The following is a 19628-nucleotide window of genomic DNA, read 5'->3' on the forward strand; positions in this document are numbered from 1 at the left end:
GTGTCCAAAAATTATTTAGCCCAAATCAGTCAATGTGTAAGCCTGTTCATCAAGGTTTCCAAGATCAATAAAGAGTATACATTTTGCTGGATTTCAATTCTTTGAAATATGCAGTTCGGTCACTGACCTGCATTGACAATTTCCTTGTGTTCTTCTTTCATCATAACATAATGACTCTTGAAGGAAACGAAAAGAATGTTATCAGTCTCATTTCTTAGGCCAGACGACATACATGTCCTGAGCAGGAAACAATAATATACAAGTTGCGGCCACTTGCATACAAGTATATATATAACCCTCATGCACAATCGGTTTACAATAATGCATCTTACACGCACACCTGCATGGACAACTGCTGTGATTGCCATGAGAATGTGGCCAGATAATTAGCCCAACACTTCATACAACAAGATCACACCAATCACTTTGAGTTCTGGATTTGAATGGCTGCTCTGCCTAGTGACTATGACTCCAGTGAATCTGACACGAAAAGAAGACAACAAATCAGACAACTGACAAGAATTCTTCACTGAAAAATATACATGTGCTTCATAATAAAGATAGTCAAGAGACAGTAATCAGTGATTCGCAAAAAATAGACAGTAATCAGTGTGTCCTGCATTCACGAACAGAGAAGCAAACACAAGTTCTAATTGATAGTGAGGGCTAAATATCTTTGAAGCACAAGTTCTTGCCAGTTCACCACTTTGATTGGTTCTGATACGATTCGGAGTAATGATTCAGACTCTAAGTTGCAGCCATACCAGTTAAGTTGATTTATTTCAAAATCATGAAAAATTACAGATGAGTGACCTTATATCTATCAAGAAAAGTGGACAAGATAAGTCATGCTTGACTGGATTTTAACTTATATTCCTTCTCTATTAAATTAACCATAAAACGCTCCTCCATAATACTCCTTCCGTCCCATTATATAAGAGCGTTTTTGACACTACACTAGTGTCAAAAACAATCTTTTATTACGGGACGGAGGGAGTAGTTAGTTATTGTCATCTTGTTGGAGCCAAGACAACACAGAATCTACCAAGGAAAAGCAATCACATCCAAGGAAGAACCGAAGAAGAAGAAGACATGAAACTTTGTTTGTTTGCTAGGTTCATCTGTGTGCCTACATCCGCAGGAGCCGAAATTCAGGGGCTCTGCCCAGATATATTTCTTATATAAACCTGAGTATAGTAAATTCAGGGGCTCTGCCGAAATTCATGGTTGTTCGAGTTACATCACACAATCGCATACGTAAAAGGATATAAACCTGAGTATAGTACATTTACACAATTACTGCTTCCGAGATTAGGCAATCCCTTTATCTTTGCATATATTTTTCACAAACAAAAGATTTGGTGATTTCTACAATTCCACTTGGTCTCTCAATGGTGGTTGGATAGTACTCAATGATCTATGGTGTGGAAGACACTTTCTTTACTTGTCTGAATAATTAAGATGGCAAGCAAACACTATCGCTCCTGATTTAAGTTAGGTTTCCGAGGAGCTCAGGAGAAATATACACAACCCTTTAAAACAAGACATGCCTTCTACGGAGTACAATAATGAACTATCAAGCACCAAACAATTTATGTGATAACTATGCAGGTAGGAAGATAACTAGAATGCAACAGAGTGCTTACCACTTCATATTGTCTGGGACGACAACGATGGTGGGAAGTTGGTATATATGTGTGCGCGTAGGATGTGATGCTTCAACCTGCAGATGCTCTCAAGCTGCAATGTCTTGACGTCCAATGAGAAACATTCCGTGCCTGACATCTCTAGCGATGATGAACTTGCGGAGTCATCTTCAGATCTTACTAGTAGCAAATACCTCTCTGTTGCACCTCTCAGGTAATACCGGTACCCGGATTCCAATGGGATCGTCTTCTCCATCTGCCACTGGTTGAAACTCCGACCTTCGTTTCCCATGATGGTATAATAGAGTTCAAATGTGCCATCTGTATCGTGTTCACAGAGACCAAACATCCTAGGTCTGCCTTCACCTGCATCCACAATGGCTAACGGTGGCCTTCGCCAGCCAGGTCATTCTTTCCAAATTTCTCTATTAAACCTCACTGTGTAGAACAAATCTATTTCTATACCTTCTTGAAATTGATAGCATGTTCTAAATTTTCTGTGTTTTGTTATCTAGAGGCAAGATTCTCCACCTATGACACATAGAGAGCAGCCAGATCTCCATTGGTAAGGTCACCGGTGGTGAACACGTGGGAATCATCCCTTGGGATTCTAGCAAGAGTTGCAGCCACAAAAAGGGACAGGTCTCCCTCAATGAGGATTGCAACTTCTCCTTTGGAGAAGAGGGCAAATTCATCTGCGAGATCGCCCTCTATCTTAGGATCCTCTTCTCCAATGAATACTTCATTTGGGTGTCCAAAAATTAATCATCCACGTGGTGAGTTGGCTTCGTTTTTATCTTTTGCAATTACACTTGTATGTAGTTACAACTTTAAAATGTTCTCGTGAGTTGACTTATTCTTTTTGTTTGCCAATTAATAGTCCGCAAGACACGAATATTAACTTCTGCTATTTGGAGGGGTTTCGAACCAATTTATCGTCATAACATACTTGTCAAAGCTCAGTGGAAGCACTATCATGAAGTTTCTCAAGCTGGACGAGATGTTGGCACAAGTGGTGTAAAAAGGCACTTGGCTACTTACAGAAAAGGTCAGGTTTACACCTCATCGTTAAGAATATGAAGTCCTTGGTTTCATCTCATGATGCCTCTGTGCTTAAGCAATGGAACTTTGATCAAGAAACATCTAGAGATTTGCTTGCTAGAATGATAGTACTGCATGAGTTGCCTTTCTCAGTAGTTGAGTACAATGGCTTTAGAGACTTCGTGAAAAGTTTGAATCCCTTGTCTCCCATGGTTTCTAGAAATAATATTAAATAGGAGTGTATGAAACACTATAATATTGAGAAGTCATTGTTCTCTGAAGATTTGAAGAAATACATTGGTAGAGTTTCTTTACCGAAAAAGGCCTTCTCCCCGCTTTATATATAAAGCAACCATCATCAACATCCCAGTACAGACGCATGCCACCACAACACATGCACATACCCAAGGCAAGATACATAGGTGTTGAGCGCAGCAACACCACTAATGACCCACAAGTATAGGGGATCAATCTTAGTCCTTTCGATAAGTAAGAGTGTCGAACCCAACGAGGAGTGGAAAGAAATGACAAGCGATTTTCAGCAAGGTAATTTCTGCAAACACTGAAATAGCGGTAACAAGTTGTTTGATAGCGAGATAATTGTAACAAGTGACAAGTAGCAATAGTAACAATAGGTGCACCAAGGTATCCCAATCCTTTTGTGGCAAAGGGCAGGCAGGAACAGTTTCTTATAATAGGCAAAGTGTTCTTGAGGGCACATGGGAATTTCGTCTAGTCACTTCTTCATGTTGTTCTAATTCGAGTTCGGTACTTTGATAATTCGATATGTGGGTGGACCGGTGCTTGGGTGTTGTTCTTACTTGAACAAGCCCCGCACTTATGATTAACCCTCTCACAAGCATCCACAACTACGAGAAAGGTATTAAGATTAAATTCTAACCATAGCATTAAACATAGCGATCCAAATCAGCCCCTTACAGAGTAGCGCATAAACTCGGGTTTAAGTTTCTGTCACTCTCGCAACCCACCATCTAATTACTACTCCACAATGCATTCTTTTAGGCCAAAGATGGTGAAGTGTTATGTAGTCGAAGTTCATATAACATCACTAAGGGAATCATAACATTCATATCATCAAAATACCGAACGAATATCAACTTCACATGACTACTTGCAACATGAATTCTCAAGTGGCCCTAAGAAAAAAAGTAAGTACTCACAAGCAATAAACATACTCATGATCAGAGAGGTATTAAATAGCATATTGGATCTGAACATATGATCTTCCACCAAATAAACCATAAATCATCAACTACAAGATGTAATCAACACTACTAGTTACATCCCACGTACCAATCCGAGGTTCCGGTACAAGATTGAGCACAATAGATGAACTAGGGTTTTGAGAGGAAATGGTGTTGATGAAGATGTTTATGAACATTGTCCTCCCCAAGATGAGAGGGTTGGTAGTGATGACGATGGCTTCGATTTCCCCCTCCGGGAGGGAAGTTCCTTCGATGGAATCACTTCACCGGAGAGCAAAACTGCCCCTGCCTAGGTTCCACCTCGAGACGGCGGCGCTTCGTCTCGAAAGTCATCTCTTGATTTTTTTAGGTTAAAAAAGAATTTATACCAAAAGATGGTCGAGAGAGGTGGGCCAGAGGGCCCACTAACCACCAGGTCGCGCCAGCCCGCCCTAGTGCCTATTTAGCGCCTGGTATGCCCCCTCTAGTACTTATTTTCTCTTGTATTTTTCATTTATTCTAAAATAAATCTTCGTAAAGTTTCAGCCCATTTTGAGATGTGCAGAATAGATATCTTTGACGTCGTTTTTCCAGGTCGAGAATTCCATCTGACGTCATTCTCCCTCTTGATGTAAACCTTGCATATTATGAGAGAAAAGGCATTAGAATTACTGCACAAAATGATATAATGCATAAAACACTACAAATAACAGTAAAAAACATGATGCAAAATGGACGTATCAACCACTCTTAGCACTACAAGAGCAAGCGGGGTACTCAACCGTGAACACGCCACCGCAAAGAGATGAAGCCGCATACGACGAACCGTGGGCTCCAACGCAGCGCCTTCGGGAAAGTTACGACACCGGAGCGCCGCCACCGCCTGATCCGAGGATCAGAGTTTCCCATGGAGCAACACGACGAGCAATGAGAGTCGCAACGATGCCTTCAACAAGGGAAGGAGCTTCACCGCCTCTGGCCCATCCGAAGATGAACAGGTTTTCACCCCTGCCAATACTTACCGCCACCGAATGCCACACCCCGTGTACCACGCCGCCCACACGACCATGGTCACCGGGCAACACTAAGCCACAATAAGCCGGTCAAAACTTGCCTTAATCGACCCATTCTACTGTAAGGGTTGCAAGACAAATTCGCTCCTGCTGCACCGGGCGCGAGATGAGCTTGGTCCTGGGGCACCACGCACGAGACGAGCTTGGTCTTGCTACCCCGGATGTGAGACGAGAGATGGACCGCAGCTGAGAGAGGCCCAGCTCTCCGGCTCACATAGCAAGCACATGATGAGAGGGTCAAGCAAGGGTTTATACGGCCCGCACCACCACCACCCACCTCCACAAGCTAGGACCATGGCAAAAGTGACCGCATGTAGATCTTGTTGTCGCCACCCCACATCGCCCGTCAAGCAGCTCCCCATCCCCATCCCGATCAAGATCGGAGACGAGGTGAACCACCTCCACCGGCGAGGCCCGCCACCATAGCTCCGCCCCGCACACGACCCATGCTTAGCCGCTGCCCAAACTGCGTCGGAGAGCCGCCACGCTGCAGCGCCCCATGCGAGCGCCGCATCTGTGACATCCTCAACTGTTGCTGCAGTAACCTCTGTAATTAAATTGCAGTAAACCTATGCAAAGCATGCCACGTCACTGTGTTTCCTATCGTTGATCTCGTGTTAGTTCAAAACAGTTCGGATTTAAATTTAAAATTAAAGTCAAACAAGAAAAGTTTTTGAATGTAAAAATAAAAATATCGGATGAGTTACAAATATTCCCTAATAATTTGTAAAGTTGAATCGTGCATTTTTGGAATTATTAAAAACCCCTAAATAATTAAAACAGAAACTATTAAAAAAATAACAAAAAAAGGAGAAACAACCAAAAGGCCGCGGCCCAACTCGGCCGAATGGCCCAGCCGGCCAGCACACAACCCTCTCTATTCGGGGGGGGGGGGAGGGGGTATAAACCCCCCGTGAAAACCTAGCGCTCGATCCCCCCACCCCGCTTCCCCTCGCCCCGTCGCCCCGTCTCCCCTCGCTCCCGTTCCCCTGCCACACAGCCTCTCCCTCCCTCGTTCCTGCTCCCGTCGCCTCCTCCCCCAGCGACTGCGCCGGCCCTCCCCATCCCATCGTGCCGCCGCCGCCCCACCACGCCTACCTCCATGAGCGCCTCCTCTCCTCGCTCGCCCCACCTCTTTCCTCATCGCCCCCACCCACCGATGGCCACCCAGTCGCTAGCCGGCCCAGCGACCTGCTCGCCTTGTCGCATGAGCATCACCCCAGCACAATGCCCCCCCTCGCCACCTGCGCATCCCACCACTCCCCCTCGAGCTCCTCCTCCAGCATCCTCCGGCCGACCTCGCCACGGCCTCCCCGTCGTCGCCCTCCACCGCCGGCCTCTAGCCACCACCGGCCGACCCCGGCGCTGGCTTCCCACCTCCAGCGCCGGATCCGCCCCGCCCCGGGCCAGCCCTGTGTCGGCCAGCGCCGGATCCGCCACGCCGGCACCCTCCGACGTCCCTACCGGCCTCCTACTACCTCTCCGGCCTGCTCCATTGGAGCGTCCTCGACGCCAACGCCGACCTCCACCGAGCCCCCTTGAGCCCACGTTGGACACCTACGGGGCTCGGTGAGAACACCACCTTCCTTCTTCCCCGTTCCGGTTTTGTTCCGACGCCCCGCACCGCGGCCTCCGGCGATCTCCATCACGCCCTTCGGGCCCTTCCTGTTGGTCCAAGAGGAGTTGCCTCCTGTGATTCTGTATTGAGAGAGAGGAAAGAACAAAGAAAATGAAAATAAAAAAAGGGGAAAACAAACAGGGTATGGATGCAAGTTTTACGTATGTATGTATGTAAAAATTTATGTATGTATTTGAGTATGTATGCATGTATGTAGGTAAATATGTATATGTGTGTGTGGGTGTTGTGTGTGTGGTGAGGCCGATGGGCCATTGCCAGGTTTAACTAAATAATGTTTAATGAATATTTTAAACAATTAGTTAATTAACTAGTGAATTAATTAATGAATGAATTTATTAGTTAATGAATTTATTAGTTAATATATGGCTAAGAGTAATTGGAATAATTAAGTAAATCTCTTAATTAGATTATTAAATTATCCTAACAGTGTATAACACAAGGGTCCCTCCCACTAATTAAACTGATTAATATTTAGTTAAACCTAATTAAATATGTGTCCATGACATGCATGACCCACTGGTGAGTTTGACCAGTCCACCCCTGTTGACTGATCCACCCCTGTTGACTCATGATGTCATGCTGACATCACTTCGATGTCATATTTAGTTATTTAATATAATAAATCTGTTAATTACTAAATATTTAATAAAAATATAAAAATTAGTATATAATAAAGCGTAGCTCAGATGAAAACATTTTCAACATGAAAGTTGATTAGTAGAACGAGACGAACCCGGATATGTTATCCGTTCATGTGTCACGCATCCCTAGCATAGCAAACGTGGAAATTTTCCCTCGTTTTTGTGTGGACGGTAGTAGCCAGAGACCCGGGAAATATCGTCGGATATTGTCCCGATCCGTCCATGACGTGTAGTACCGCGTTAGCCCATGCCTAGAGCTGCGTGTTGCCATGTCTTGCTTCGTGTTGCACCTGTTGCTGTTATTTACTGTTTCTTCCGCCTCTTCTCTCTGGTAGACCGGTGCGCTGACGCTGCTGCCGGGTACGGCTACGCCTATGATGACCACCCCTTTGCCACAGAGCAACAAGGCAAGCAAACCCCCTTGATCATTCCTATATCGCCTTTTCTTTCTCCCTCATGCTTGCATTAGAATTTTGCTACTGTTGTAGTTAGCTCCTATAGCTGATGCATAGCTAGGTTTTGATGAACTGTTACTTTTAGTACGACACCTTAAAACTATTTAGTATAGGTGGAGCAACCATCCCCTCTGACCCCTTAGTCCAGTAGCCCCGCTTAATTGTCGAGTCCCGATCCCTGATCGACGAGCCAAGTACCGGCACAACCCTTACACCCCCTTAGTTGTGCGGCGCTGCAGAACTACTATTGGGTACCGAGGGTGACACCTCACGAAGTACTCAGGATGATACCTTTGTAGTCTAGCTAGTCGGTCGTGGTTATCGAGGGTGATTCCTCCTTCACCACTCTCGACGATGTCTGTGTCATGCAACCCCTCAAGTGTGGGACCCTCGAGGGTGATTCCTGTTAGTCCACCTTGACGGATACATCATTCGGAATCCAATGAGGGTGATACCTCGGATTCCCCTTGATGTTACAACCACATAGTTACTTGACCATGCTACTAGGATCTTTGATGAATCGATGTTAGGCGGGTGGATTCCCGCGTGGATGTGTCAGTGACTTAATTAAAATGATAATGAATTTGGGTATTTGACCTGGGTTGGTCGGAAGGCCTTATTACGCACTAACTGTCTGCGTGGGAAGAATTATGGGTACTCGACGTCGTGGTATCAGCCGAAGCTTTTCAAACGTCAGCAATGGAGTGACGCGCGCCCGAGTGGTCCCGAGATGCATCACGCTTGTAGTAAGGGGTACTAGGACTGACGTCGGCCGCTCAGGCATCGTGCAGGAGTGCTGAGGGCAAGTGGGCCCACGACCCCTTTGTGCTTAGGAGTCAGACCGGCGGGCTGGCCTCTGTGTTGAGCTTAGGTGGGGCTGCGACGTGTCGATATTCCGGGGTCGGGCACGACCTAGAAAAGTGTGTCCGACCAGAGTGTTATCGAGCGTGACGGGGAATATGTTGTGCACCCATGCAGGGAAGAAATGAACTATTCGGATATCCGTGTCCATGGTTATAGGACGACTTGGAGTTGTGCCTTGATCTTATACAACTACAATCGTTACTTAACTGGAATGTTTGCGCTAGGATTGCTTCCTCGCAGGGAGTCGAGGAAGGATCTCTGGGCATGACCTCATATTAATATTGCTGCAACAATATGACTATTATTTGTGTTACTTGTTCTACTCTCGTCTATTGCTGCAAGAGCCCCTGAAGATGCTAGTCTTTGATAGGACTAGGCCTTCTCTCTCTATTCTTGAGTTGCTGCAGTTAGTCCACATATAAAACCCCTTCTTTGATACTGATGCATACTTAGCATAGTTTTGATGTAAGACTTGCGAGTACTTTGGATGAGTATTCATCGTTGCTTTGCTCCCCCTTTGCCCCCTTGATCCGCTGCTGCGACTAGATGATGGAGCCTAGGAGATGGAGTATCCCGCCGACGGCGAGTGCTACCCCGATAGTGCCTACTACTACGTGGAGGCCGCTCAAGCCCAAGAGTATAGTTAGGAGGTTCCCACGCAGTAGGCCTCGCCTCATCCGATCGTGTATCTTTTGTGCTAGCCTTCTCTAAGGCATCCCATGGTTAATGTTCGTACTCAGATATTGTTGCTTCCGCTGACTCGTGTGTTTATCGAGCTTCCGTATTCTAGCCCTCGAGGCCCATGCCTTGTAATATGAAGCTTGTATGTTTTATTTGAGTCTTTAGTTGTGTTGTGATACCTTCCCATGAGTCCTTGAGGTTGATCGTACGCAGTTGCGTGTATGATTAGCGTACGATTAAATCGAGGGCGTCACAGCATCCCATCATGGTCACCTTGTTCCGCACCAGAGCCATCGCGCAAGGAGCCGAGAGAGCCCCGTGGCTGCCAACAACATCTAGGATTTGCTTGACCGCATCTTGTGGCAGCGGCGAGGGACGGGTGCGGGGAGGAGAAGGCTCCTAGCGGCGGCAGCGCAATCGCCTTCCCCATAACACGCGGGGCGACGTGGTAGGGGAGTATTTTTTTCTCCACAGATATGCAGGGAGTTCATTTCACATGATTACTTAATGGTACAATTTCTTTAAAAGTGGCATGTGGACATCTAATGAGACTTTGCCTATCTATGCATCACTTGTCATTTAATCAACAACAAGTGGATTTTTTATGGTGGAGACTCCACATAAAGGAGTAACAATGTTTAGTGTTTTATTAAAGAGTGTGCAAGATTGTAATATTGAGAACAAACTCTTTAATATGACATTAGATAATGCATCTGTTAATGGTAGATGATATAAGAGAGAGTGAGAACTACGTTATAACTTCTCCGTGTCAGTTGGACATGTTCAAAGAAGTAGTTGGGCAAGTTGGGATTTCTTGCAAACTCCCCTCTGCTGATGTGCCAACATGTTTGAACTCCACCTATATTATGTTGGAGTCAGCGCTCCCATTTATCGAAAAAGGCTTTCGACCTTGCTTTATATATAAAACAACGATCGACAACAACCCAATACAAATGCATGCCAACATAACACACACACACACCCAAGGCGTGATACATAGGTGTTGATCGCAGCAATCACCCCAAGCACTACAAGAGCAACCGAGGACTCAACTAGGAACACACCACCATGAAGAGATAGAGCCGCAAACAATAAACATGGGCTCCAATGTCGCGCCTCCAAAAAAGAAACGACACTCGAGCGCTGCCACCGCCTGATCCGAGGATCAGAGTTCCCCTTGGAGCAGTACGACGGGTGATGGGAGCCGCGATGACGCCTTCAAGAAGGGAACAAGCTTCACCGCTGCCGGTCCGTCCGAAGATAGAGCATGTTTCACGTCATCCAACACTCACCGCCCCCGATCGCCACACCCCGGCTGCCACACTGCCCGCACGGCAATGGCCACCGGGCAGCACCAAGCCATGAGATCTTCCCATGAGCATCGCCCAACGACCTCCAAGGTGGCCACCCGCGCATCCAAGAGCTAGACACCACCTCACCCGAGAACCGCCATTTCCCCAACCAAAGAGACAAGCGGAAAAGAGCCGCCTTTTCCACCCAGCGCCGAGACGCAAAGGTCGGCCATAGCTGGCCTCTATTGACTCGTCCTACAACACCGGGCACGAGATGAGAGCGGTCCTGCGGCACCGTGTGCGAGACGAGGTCGGTCCTGCTGCACCATGCGCATGACGAGCTCGGTCCTACTGTGACAGCCCGAGACTGACGCTCCAGAAGATTCCTCTTTTATTTTGTTCTCGTCGTGTAGTTCGTTTGTCTGTCGCATTCATCATTGCATCATTCGCATCATCAGTATTGCCTCGGTACTCCGTTTCCGCCTTTTTCAAAAACTTGCATTCGTTGTTTGTTGTCGGTTCTCTCTGTGTTCGTCGTTGACCGTTTTGAGACTAACCACACACGCATGCGCCGGCGGCATCGTTAAAATATTTGTTTTTAAAAGTGTCCGGAAAACATTCTCGGATTGAATTGAAACTTGGCGTGTGGTCTTATTTTAGTATAGATAGGCTGCCTGCCAATTTTCGTCGTAATCGGAGTCAGTCTGGTATCCGAACGGTCGACCGTAGCGGCACCGTATTCGGTTTTATCGTCGAACGTTTTTCGGTGTTTTAAATCGCGTTGCGGCGCCACACCACTTCCATCTCATCTTAGCCAACCCCCCTCTACACGACCTAACCTAGCCCACCTAACCCTAGGACATTTCTGGAGCGTCCCATCGAGATCGGAGGGTCCGAAAACACTGGAAGTAGCTAACCCTAGCCCCTCTGTCTATAAATAGACAACCTTCGCTTCCTATTTTGGACAGCCAGCCGTGCCTCGAAATCCATGCCGCCCTTCAAACCCTAGCAGCCTCCTCTCTCCCACCTCGCTTCAGACCCACCCGGGCCCTCCCGGCTCATCTAGCGCAGCCGCCGCTGGATCCTTGCGGAGCTCCTGCAGGCCCGACCCGCAACAGTGTGCAGCGCCCGGTTGTCCCGCCCTCGCGCCGAAGCCGTGACCGTCACCCCGCCACCGACTACCCTAGCTCGCCGCCGGTTGCGTCGGCTCTGCCCAGGTCGCCCCGCGCCGTCCTCTCCCTGCCCTCGTCTCTCTCTCTCATGTTACTTCTCCCACTTTTCCTCATGTCTAGGACCATGGCAGGTGACCACCGGAGCTTCGCGCCGATGCTCGACGCCGGGAATAGGTCCCTAACGTCCGGATCCGTCCAGATCTGTGTCCAGAACCCATCGAATCACGCCATCACATCGTTCCCTTGTCGGAGTTGGTGCACCGCCGCCATGGTTGTCCCGTGCGAGCACACGGGCTGCTCGACCCCGTGGGCTGGAGCCAGCATCGAGTGGGCCGCCTCCAAGCACGCAATCCAATCGCCCCGCCTCGTCGAGGCCGCCTTTCCACCGCATGGGCCAGGCCCGCAAAGGTGAGCCCCCGGGCCCTCCTATGTTACGCCCCGGGCGGGATTTAATTATCCAACGCCCTGTCCCTGTTTTGGCCCATGTTAGTAGATTAGTCCCGTTAGTTATTTTCTTTTAGGTTTGCGAATATATTTAATTTCAGGAAATAGGATAATTTCAAATGCGTGTAGCTTTTAAACCGTGCATCGGATCGCGACGTATTATATATGTAACTTGTGTAGTTTTTCGTGTAAAATAATATTTTGAACCTTGCATGCATGTTTGGAGTGATTTCACCGTCGTTTGCCTAGAATAGCGTGATGTCCTAATCGGTTATTTGTTGCATAATTATTTTTGTGCGTGTCCGGATTGTTCAAATACCATAGATAAAATGTTCATGTTGTTCGGGACCCTTTGCCATCTATTTTAGATTAGTTGTTTGCATTTTTTTCATGTAGGTTCCATGGCTTGTTTGCTATGTTGTGTTTAGGACATAATCTCACATATATGTGTGGGGCTAGTTTATTTTTCGAACCCCACATATTATATATGTTTTCGGGGTAGAAAAATCCATAGAATTTAACTGTGCATTTAGTTTTTTCTTTCGAGTTAGTGCGCGTGATATTTTGCCATGTTGCCCTCTTGTTTATTTTATGGGATTAATTCCGTGCGTGATATGCATGAGTTGTGAATTAGAGATATGGCCTTGGATATGTAGGCTAGCCCCTGGTATGTTTGCTTGCCTTAGAATCCATGTTTAGGTGTTGTTTGCTTGTTCTCAATATGCTAGAAAATAGTGTTGATTTGGAGATGCTGAAATATTTCTAAGTCTGAAATCTGTTATATTTTGTTGTTGTCTTGCCATGAGTTTTTCTAGTGATCTACAACTCCTTTGACGTTGGTGAAATGGAGTTATTTATAGTCCTTAAAATTCTCTAGCATGCTGTAGATTTTCATGCCATTTTGTGCCCTGTAGCATATAGTTTCGCTGTTGTCAATATGCCTTCAGATCGAAAACTGCACTGTCAAAAACTGATATTTTCACTAAGTCTAAAACTTGTGTGAGATGCCATTTTGTGAGTTGAACCGTTGCTCCATTTTGATCGTGTCCTATATGTGTCGGTGAATAGTCACAACATATGCCATAGGTAGGCTAAAGTCGGTGAGAACCAAAGTGGCAACAGAGGGCGCTGGGGACGAGGTCGGTACAAGCATGGGAGGCATGATGTACCCAGGTTCAGGGCTCTCCGTAGAGATAATACCCCTAGTCCTGCCGGAGTGTATGATGTATATGGATGGGATTACAAGGTTGCTCCTGGAGCTGTATTGCGGAGAAGGAAGAGGGGAGCAACCGACTCGTCTCTACCTCTCCTATGTGGTTGGTGAAGGTGTGTGCAATCTGTTGACCGCACCTCTGCATGGAGGGGGACCGGGGGGTTTTATAAACGAACCCGCCGGCCTATAATATGGATAAAGGGTACAAGAGTGGGGCCGGGCTGGTAGCCTCGCCTGCTGGCCAGGGGGCCACGAGGGTCTTGTCTTGTCGCTTGAGGGGCCCGCTGGCTGCGAGGTCCCATCTGGCTGTGGGACCCGCCAGCTAGCCAATGGAGCTCTTCACGTAAGGTTGACGGAGGACACAAGTGGTACATCCGGCGTCGTCCAGCGAGATTCATCATGGGCAGACGGTACGGCCGCCTCCACTGTTCCCACGCCGAGTGCAGTAATGGAGTGGGAGTTTGACGGCTGACACTATGCTGGGTGATGGATCAGAGCCGGGGTAGGTCAGCGGCTGGCCGCCGACGCTGGTACCTACCGTGCACTCCAATCTAATACATTTGCTGGCGTGTAGCCACCTTTAATCGTAGGGTCTCGTCATGACCTACGATCTGATGTGACTTGAGATCCCCGGACGGCTAGACATTTGGCTAACCGGCTCGAGCGCGACCGCCTCGCTCCTAGCCGGCCGGTGTTGCCTGGCCGGCCAGAGAGTTGACCGCCTCGCCCCCTAGCCGGTAGGTGCGGCCTAGCCGGCCAGAGGACTTGGGTCTTGCGGAATGGTTCTTGGTCATTCCTCTGGGCCGGAGATAAAGGAGCAGGCTCGTTGAGCCTACCCCGGGGTTATCCCCCGACAGGAGTCCCCGAAGCTGGAGAGGCCCGCAGCCTATTGGCGGGTGGCCTCACCGGCTTGATTTTTGTCATTGTATTTCTGCCGCCACCTACGGCAGGCTTCGCCAGGTCGGGACCCGGCTGGCTTCGAAGCGATGCCTCGGCTTTGTCGTAAGCCGCGCAGGTCATGCCACGTGCCAGGCCCGGTCTGATGTAATGATGGTTACTACTGGTGACGGGACCTGGGTCCTGCCACGACGCCCCCTCGACCTCCGCGTGGAAGATCCTGTGCGGATTTACTCCGCGATGGTTGGGTTTCGGGAAGCGTTACCGCCCGTAATACACGGGATTAGTGGGGCTCCGCGCGCACCGGATCCCCTCCCCACGATGCTTCGTGGGGTTTAAATGGGATGCGGGGGTTCCAAAGGAGGCCACTTGCCCCCTTCTCGTCCCGCATCGACGCCCTCTTCCTTCCCGAGCCCAGAGAGAAAGAGCCCGTCCATCTTTGCCTTCTTCTTCTCCGTCGCCGTTGCGCCACCAGCCTTCCCGAGCATCCGCCGCTCGCAGTCATGGCCGGCGGCTCCTCCTCGAAGAAGACTTCGTCCTAGGGAGCCTGGCTTGGCAGCGAGATCTGCGAAGGCTGCATCGAGGCGCTCCGCCACCGCCGAATGTTGCCCCCGGCCTCCCAGGTGTTGGTGCGGATCCCTGGCCCCGAGACAGCTCCAACCCTGGAAGAGGGGGAGATCATCGTATTCGACGAGCACTTCTACAGGGGCTTTGGGCTCTCGGCGAGCCCCTTCTTCTCCGACTGGCTTAACTTCTTCGGCCTGCAGCCGCACCACCTGGCGCCGAACGCCATCCTGCAGCTGTTGGCCTTCCTTATCTTGTGCGAGGACTTCCTGGGGATCGAGCCCCGCCTTGACCTCTAGAGAAGCTTGTTTTTCTTCAAGCAGCAGTCCATTGCGATGGAGAAGGCCGAGCTGGAGAAGCTCGCCGGGCCACGCCCGATGACGCCATGCAGAGCCGCACTGGTGCATCATCGCTCGAAGTTCGGCTTCCCCCAGCTGCCGCTGCAGGAGTCCATCAAGCAGTGGCAGAGGGGCTTCTTCTACGTGAAGAATGCCGACCCTGCACACGACGCCCTCAAGATGCCCCCATTCAACATCAATCCTCCGACGAAGTTGAACTGGGGGGCGAAGTTCCCGAAGCCGATTCCCGAGGTGGCGCAGATCGGCGCCCACCTCGACGTCTTACAGGAGCGCGGCCTCCTTGGCCGCGACCTGCTTACGACCATGGTTACCCGCAGGATTCTGCCGCTGCAGAGGCGACCCCATCTGGTCTACCAGATGAGCGGCCGGCATGACCCCTGCCGGACCTCCACCAAGAGATTCACCCCCAGCACAGTGGCACGGGGGGTGAACCAGATCTCCGTCACCCGCATGGACGACATTGGGAACTGGGTGTGGGGGATGATCCCCTACAGTAGGTCCCGTCTGCCTCTGGTGGTAAGCATACTTAGTTGTTCTGTTCTTACTGTTTGTCTCGTGGTCGGCCTTCTTGTTGAGCCGGCCGTCAACTCCTTCGCGCACGTGTTCGAGAAGCTGCAGGCAATACTCAACCTGCCTGCCCCCGACGTGGCGACGTCTAACACCTCAGTGATTGAGGACAAGGGCATGATCGTGTCCCGCTCTGCCTCCTCCGAAGGCTCGGAGAATGCGCTGGAGTCGGAAGGGACGGAGCTGTCTAGTGAGCATCTGTGGCCGTCCATTGTAGATTTGATGGACGATAACGAGACTCCCTCCTCCTGATCTGATGCAGCCTTCGAGGAAGACTCCGACGGGGTGGAGGAGGTCACCAGCCCGCCCCTGACACGCGGACGGCATCATAGGGCCGAGGTAGCCGGACTTGACGAGGCGGCCCGGAAGAAGGGCAAGGGTGCCACAGCTTCCCGGCTGGCTCCTAAGCACCCAGCGACGGGTCCTCCAGCCGGAACACGAGTATGCGGCGCTAAGAAGCGCCATGCTGGTGGCGGCAGGAGGCAAGTGCCCATCGTCGCAGTGTAAGGGTTCCCCTCCCTTCTTTTTATTTTGTCTTGTGTGAAGCTTCGTTCCTCAAAACGTCGCCTGACAGGGAGGCGGAAGACGTGGAGTAAGATACCGCCTCCGCAGCCGAGCGAGTCGGCTGGGCAGCGACTGACGCTGCCCGGAAGAGAGCTCGAGGAGCAGTCCACCCGCCGGTGGGATGCGGCCGCGGGTAAGACGACCGAGGGCTAGTCTCGCCCCAGCCGGGCCGAGAAGCCGGCGGAGAAGCGTATGAAGGCTAGTCATGACCCCTCCACACGTGCTCGCGTGGAGGAGCCAGCTAGCGAGGCGGCCCCGAGGCGCCCCCTGAGGACCGAGGAAGGTCGTCCCTCCGAGCCGGACGCCTGTGCGCCGGTGGATCTTGAGGTGATCCCCGATTCACCTCAGGCCGAGGCGGCGCCCAACGCGCCGGAACTAATCCTGGACGCGCCAGACATGGCCCTGGATGCGCCAGGGGTGAACATGGATGCACCGGACGCGGCACATCCACCTCTTGCTAAGGAGGCGGCACCAGCTGGGACGTCGGCGGAGCCGGCCGCCATGCCAGCACCCGGAGACGGCACCATCGTCGTCTCCAACCGCGGTCCGGCTGCTCCAGGAGCCGGTCCCAGAGTCGGGAGTCGGCCTATGAAGGCTTGGCGGGCGGCTAACCTAGAGTGGTCGAAGCTGCCCGCACGCACCGTGCTCCATGGCGTCCCGGAGCTGGTGTCGATGTTTGCCAGCACCCGGTTCAAGGTGGACCATGTCGTCTTTGTCTTTGATTTTTCCTTTTCTTCTTCTTGAATCGGTGGGGGCACGCCAGCGCACCCACTGGGTGTAGCCCCCGAGAATCGGGCCGGCCGGGCATCGGCCGGGCCAAATCTCTTTGAACTTCTTTTCTTGCTTTGCTTCTTTAGCGGGGGCGCGCTAGCGCACCCACTGGGTGTAGCCCCCGAGAATCGGGCTGGTTATGACTTAACTAGGCCAAATCTTACTTCTGCTTTTTCCTTGCTTTGTAGGATCTTTATGATGCCCAGGTGCAAGCCTACAACATGCTGCGGGCTCAAAACCAGGCGGCTGATGGTCAGGTTGCCGAGCTTCAAGCCCGGCTGGGCAAGGTTGTCGTGGAGTGGGACGCCCTGCCCGATGCGGACGGCTGGCTCCAGCAGCAGCTGATTCTTCTCCAGACGGAGAAGTAGGAGCTCGAGGCGGCCAGCCGGGCCGAGCTGGAGCAGCTGCGCGCCTCCTTGCAGGAGAAGGACGCCTCCCATACTGCCGGCATGGAGCGTCTTGAGACGCTTCATCTTGGGGAGAAGAAGCTCAAGGGCGCTGCCTTGAAGGAGGAGGACGCCTTGATCCAGAAGCAGGCGCAGCTGGCCAAGGCCCTGGACGCGGCGGCGGCCCTCCAGGACGAAGTCGCCCGCCTTACTGAAGCGAGTAAGGTGCGGGAGCTCGAGGCCCTCGAGAGCGCCCATGAGACTGATAGCGACTTCGATCGTGAGTCTTCTTTTGTTTTGTCTTGAATTTTCTTTGCCGTCTCCTATTCTTACTCGTCTTTGCGCCCCTCCCCTATATCAGGCCTCTTCCCCGAGACACGGGACACGGCCGATACGACCGTCGAGGTGAGCCACAAGTAGCGCCGCCCGGCCGGGCAGGAGGTTGACGCTACCTTCGGCTGGAGCGTGGAGGAGATTGGGGTGGGCCTCAGGGCCCGCCTGGGTGTCCTGGGTGAGTCCATGGCTCGGCTCCAGATCGCAGGCTCGTCGATGGTGGCGGCCATGTGGACTGAAGGCGTGGAGCCGGCGTCGATGAGCTGGCTCCCCCGCTGGCTTGCGGCTGGCGAGGACCGTCTTGACACCGTGCACGCTCGAGCCTACATGGCCCTGCGCTTGGCCAAGTCCTGGTACCAAAACCTAGACTTGGACAAGCTCGTCGCTCAGCGCGACGGCTTGGAGGTGGAGCTGCAGGCCGTGGAGGAGGGGCTACGCGTGAGGGCCAACGACATCGCCTCGTACGACGCCTGGGATGAGCTCAACTTGGAGCGGGGCAAAGGCGGCAATGTGATCCCTGAGGATCTGCATGGCCTTCAGCCCTATGACGCCGATGGCATCTCCGACAAGGCGGCCCATGAGGTGGAGAATGCTGCCGCCTCGAGCGGCGAGGCGTATGCCAACTCCGACGCGGACGGGGCTGGAAGCCCTCGCAGAGGAGCACTACAAGAAATATGCTCATACATGATGTTTTTTAAGACGTCGTTGATGCATTCGTCATAAATCTATGATGATTTCATCCGAGATTCTCGTAAACCGTTTGAGGGGATCAAATCTACATATAAATTACAATGATGTGAGTCAAAAACATCGTAACCACTTAAGATGAGATCGTCATAACTTCTACGACGATTATAAAAATGTTGTAACACTCAGAACCCTTCTCACGGATCGATGACTTGGCGTCCATCCATCCATCCATCCATCTCTACATCCCACATCCATCCATCCATCTATCTACAAGGAAAAAACTAAAAAAGAGATAACCCCACCCACAGCCCAAAAACCTATCTCACATCCCCCATCCCAATCTTCCTCCCTCGTCCCCATCTCCTCGCAGCCGCCACCGCCTCCTCCCCGTCCCCTCCCCCCTCCCGATCCCCACCTCCTCCTCAAACCCTACGAAGAGACCCCCGGCCGTCCCGCCGCCGCACACGGCGATGGGGGCGGCATGGCGAGGCCTGCTGCTCGACCAGTGGCGCGGGATCCAGGACGACGGGGAGGTGTACGACGACCACGGCGACCCGTCCGCGGTCAAGCATCGCCGCCGCCGCCTCAACCAGGCCAAGGAGCAGTGGTACGGCCCTGGATTTCCCCCACACCTAGTCGCTCCCCGCTTCACGAATGAATCGTTGTAGGTCTGCTTCGTCGGCCTCGTCGGCCGCTTTGCCGACTGCGGCCGCGCCGGTCACAAGGACGCGGTCGGTAAGTATAGCATGTGTAAGTATATTGGTGGTTAGTAGGCTGCTTGTCCTCGTTTGCTCATAGAGATCTAGCGCTCTAGTTTGTGGAATTGTATCAAGACGAACTCGGTACTGGCCTATTCTGTCCGAGGTGTCCGTTGTAGTTTCCTAGTAGGAGATGCATGGGCTTCTGATGCTGCTACCATGTAACCATTGTTGTCTCAGATGTGGTCAATCGTTTCGGTTCCATTTCGCTAGTTGTAGATTGACCTTAATCCGTGTTGTTTGTGTGGCACCAAGTAGTTGAAGAGATTTCTCTGCATCCCTGGTCTCTGGAAAACACAGCTTAACTGCCGACCATTGATGCTAACTGCATTGTTGTTGTTTACATGATAGGTGCTGGAGCAGCTGAGTGGAC

At 51.1% G+C, this 19628-nt stretch overlaps 1 long non-coding RNA gene across 1 annotated transcript; it reads right to left on the reverse strand.

Moving 5' to 3' along the window:
- Positions 1-390: 390 nt before the first annotated feature.
- LOC123429877 lies at positions 391-1862 on the reverse strand. Its single transcript, XR_006622772.1, has 3 exons — positions 1841-1862; positions 1647-1740; positions 391-480 (listed from the first exon to the last, which is right to left on the reverse strand). It is a non-coding gene; the product is annotated as an uncharacterized LOC123429877 (long non-coding RNA).
- Between the last annotated feature and the right edge of the window lie 17766 nt (positions 1863-19628).

This window comes from Hordeum vulgare, chromosome 2H (assembly GCF_904849725.1).
Source record: "Hordeum vulgare subsp. vulgare chromosome 2H, MorexV3_pseudomolecules_assembly, whole genome shotgun sequence".
Classification (NCBI taxonomy): domain Eukaryota; kingdom Viridiplantae; phylum Streptophyta; class Magnoliopsida; order Poales; family Poaceae; genus Hordeum; species Hordeum vulgare.